At 37.9% G+C, this 3896-nt stretch overlaps 1 pseudogene; it reads left to right on the top strand.

The window, feature by feature from the left end:
* Positions 1–1231: 1231 nt before the first annotated feature.
* Positions 1232–2791, top strand: LOC105513160 (annotated as a pseudogene).
* The last annotated feature ends 1105 nt before the right edge of the window (positions 2792–3896 follow it).

The following is a 3896-nucleotide window of genomic DNA, read 5'->3' as shown; positions in this document are numbered from 1 at the left end:
AATACTCCTCAGCAAATGCAAAAGAATGGAAATCATAATAAACAGTCTCTCAGACAACAGTGCAATCAAATTAGAACTCAAGATTAAGAAACTTACTCAAAACCACACAGTTACGTGGAAACGGTGCAACTTACTCCTGAATGACTCTTGGCTAAATAATGAAATTAAGGCAGAAACCAAGAAGTTCTTTGAAACCAATGAGAACAAAGAGACAATGTACCAGAGTCTCTCAGATACAGCTAAAGCAGTGTAAAGAGGGAAATTTATGACACTAAATGCCCACATCAGAAAGCTAGAAAGATCTCAAATCAACACCTTAACATCACAATTAAAAAGAGCTAGAGAAGCGAGAGCAAACTAATCCAAAAGCTAACAGAAGACAAGAAATAACTAAGAGTAGAGTAGAATTGAAGGAGATAGAGACACAAAAAACCCTCCAAAAAATCAATGAATCCAGGAGCTGTTTCTTTGAAAAAGTTAACAAAATAGATGGACCACTACCTAGATTGATAAAGAAGAAAAGAAAGAAGAACCAAATAGACACAATAAAAAATGACAAAGGGGAGGCCGGGTACAGTGGCTCACACCTGTAATACCAGTACTTTGGGAGGCAAAGTCGGGCAGATCATGAGATCAGGAGATCGAGACCACAGTGAAACCCCGTCCCTACTAAAAATACCAAAAAATTAGCCAGGTGCAGTGGCAGGCACCTGTCGTCCCAGCTACTCAGGAGGCTGAGGCAGGAGAATGGTGTGAACCCGGGAGGTGGAGCTTGCAGTGAGCAGAGAGGGTGCCACTGCACTCCAGCCTGGGCGACAGAGAAAGACTCCATCTAAAAAAAAAAAAAAAAAGATAAAGGGGTTCCGCAATGGGCGGCTTAGAAGCAGAGGCTCTTTCGCCTATATCTACTGTAACTTCTCCACCTATGGACCCTAAAGGCTACTGCTGCTACTATAGGGCCAGACAGTTGCTGTCTCAGCTCTAGGATGCAATTAAAAAACAATGGAATGGAAAAACAGTGCTGTAGTCATCTTATAATATACCCCTTGTCAACAATGTATACATTCCTGCTAGGTGCCATATTCATTGCTTTAAGCTCAAGTCACATATTACTGGTGAAGTATGCTGCCAATGAAGAAAACAAGTATGATTATCTTCCAACTACTGTGAATGTGTGCTCAGAACTGGTGGAACTAGTTTTCTGTGTCATTCTGTGTCATAAAGAAAGGCCATGGCTGTTGTCGTCTCAAATTTTAGCATTATAACAACAGCTCTTCTATTCAGGATAGCGCTGAAGAGGCATCTAAACTGGATCCAGTGGGCTTCCTTCCTGATTTTATTTTTGTCTATTTTGGCCTTGACTGCTGAAACTAAAAGTTTACAGCACAACTTGGCAGGACATGGATTTCATCATGATGCCTTCTTCAGCCCATCCAATTCCTGCCTTCTTTTCAGAAGTGAGTGTCCCAGAAAAGACAATTGTGTAACAAAGGAACGGACTTTTCCTGAAGCTAAATGAAACACCACAGTCAAGGTTTTCAGTCACATCCATCTTAGCATGGGCCATGTTCTTATTATAGTCCAGTGTTTTATTTCTTCGATGGCTAATATCTGTAATGAAAAGATATTGAAGAAAGGCAACCAGCTCACTGAAAGCATCTTCATACAGAACAGCAAACTCTGTTTCTTTGGCATTCTGTTTAATGGGCTGACTCTGGGCCTTCAGAGGAGTAACCGTGATCAGATTAAGAACTGTGGAATTTTTATGGCCACAATGCATTTTTAGTAGCCCTTATTTTTGTAACTGCATTCCAAGGCCTTTCAATGGTTTTCATTCTGAAGTTCCTGGATATGTTCCATGTCTTAAGGGCCCAGGTTACCACCGTCATTATCACAACAGTGTCTGTCCTGGTCTTTGACTTCAGGCTCTCCCTGGAATTTTTCTTGAAAGCCCCATCAGTCCTTGTCTCTATATTTATTTATAATGCCAACAAGCCTCAAGGTCCAGAATACGCACCTAGGCAAGAAAGAATCCGAGATCTAAGTGGCAATCTTTGGGAGAGTTCCAGTGGGGATGGAGAAGAACTAGAAAGACTTACCAAACCCAAGAGTGATGAATCAGATGAAGATACTTTCTAACTGGTACCCAAAGAGTTGGCAGCTCTCTCGAATCTTATTTTCACATTTTCAGTGTTTGCAATATTTATCTTTTCACTTTGATAAAGCAGAAATGTTTTTAAATCATAATATTATTTGCATATATCTGGCTACTCCCTAAATGGTTCCATCCAAGGCTTAGAGTACCCAAAGGCTAAGAAATTCTAAGGAACTGATATATGAGTAACAATATGAAGAATTCATTAACATCTCAGTACTTGATAAATCAGCAAGATATATTTGCAGATTATTTTCCTTGGCCTTCAAGCTTCCAAAAAACTTGTAATAATCATGTCAGCTATACCTTATATATACACATAGAGATCAATTTGCCAGCTATTCACAATTACGTAGCTCTGGTTCACATGCCAAAGTCTTCCCTTTTTTAACATTATAAATATATAGGTTGTCTCTTGAATTTTGAGGCCCTAGAGATAGTCATTTTGCAAGTAAAGAGCAATGGGACCCTTTCTAAAAATGTTGCTTGAAGGACCTAAATACCTGGCCATACCATAGATTTGGGATGATGTAGTCAGTGCTAAATATTTTGCTGAAGAAGCAGTTTCTCAGACACAATATTTCAGAATTTTAGTTTTTAGAAATTCATGGGAAATTTGATTTTTGTAATAATATTTTGATGTTTTAAATGTTGGTTCCCTAGTCACCATAGTTACCACTTGTACTTTAAGTCATTTAAACAAGCCATGGTGGGACATTTTTTTCCTTAGTTTGAGTATTACAAAATCTTGATGTCATTACTCCTGAATTATTACATTTTGGAGAATAAGAGGGCATTTTATTTCATTAGTTATTAATTCAAGTTGTGACTATTGTATATCATTCCAGGAGTTGAGATGCTGGCTTCAGAATCATGCCAGATTGTCAGTAAAGCTGATACCTAGGAGCTTTTAAAGGGATCCTTTCAAAAGGATCACTTAGCAAACACATGTTGACTTTTACTGATAAATGAATATTATTACTCTAAAAATAGAAAGACCAGTAACATATAAGTCACTTTATAGTGCTACTTCACACTTATAAGTGCATGGTATTTTTCATGGTATTTTGCATGCAGCCAGTTAACTCTCATAGATAGAGAAGTCAGGTGATAGATGATTTTTAAAATGAGCAGACAAAAGTGACTTGCTCAGGGTCGTGCAGCTGGGTGATGATAGAAGAGTGGGCTTTAACTGGCAGGCCCACTACCATACTGTATGTTTACAGACTACCATACTGTAAATATGAGCTTTATGGTGTCATTCTCAGAAATGTATACATTTCTTCTCTCCTCTCTCTTAAGTTTCATGTAGACGAATATAAGGTAATACTGTTATATAATTCATTTGTGATATCCACAATAATATGATTGGCAAGAATTGGTGGAAATTTGTAATTAAAATAATTATTTTTAAAAAATGATAAAGGGGATATCATAGCTGACCCCACAGAAATACAAACTACCACCAGAGAACACTACAAACACCTTTATGCAAATAAACTAGAAAATCTAGAAGAAATTGATATATTCCTGAACACATACACCCTCCCAAGACTAAACCAGGAAGAATTCCAACCCCTGAATAGACCAATAAAAGTTCTGAAATTGAGGCAATAATTAATACCTAACAACCAAAAAAAACCCAGGATCAGACAGGTTCATAGCTGAATTCTACCAGAGGCACAAAGAGGAGTTGGTATCATTCCTTCTGAAACTATTCCAAACAACTGAAAAGGAGGGA

Source organism: Colobus angolensis, unplaced genomic scaffold (assembly GCF_000951035.1).
Source record: "Colobus angolensis palliatus isolate OR3802 unplaced genomic scaffold, Cang.pa_1.0 Scaffold224, whole genome shotgun sequence".
NCBI classification, from domain to species: Eukaryota; Metazoa; Chordata; class Mammalia; order Primates; family Cercopithecidae; genus Colobus; species Colobus angolensis.
This window is presented reverse-complemented; position numbering and strand designations above follow the sequence as displayed.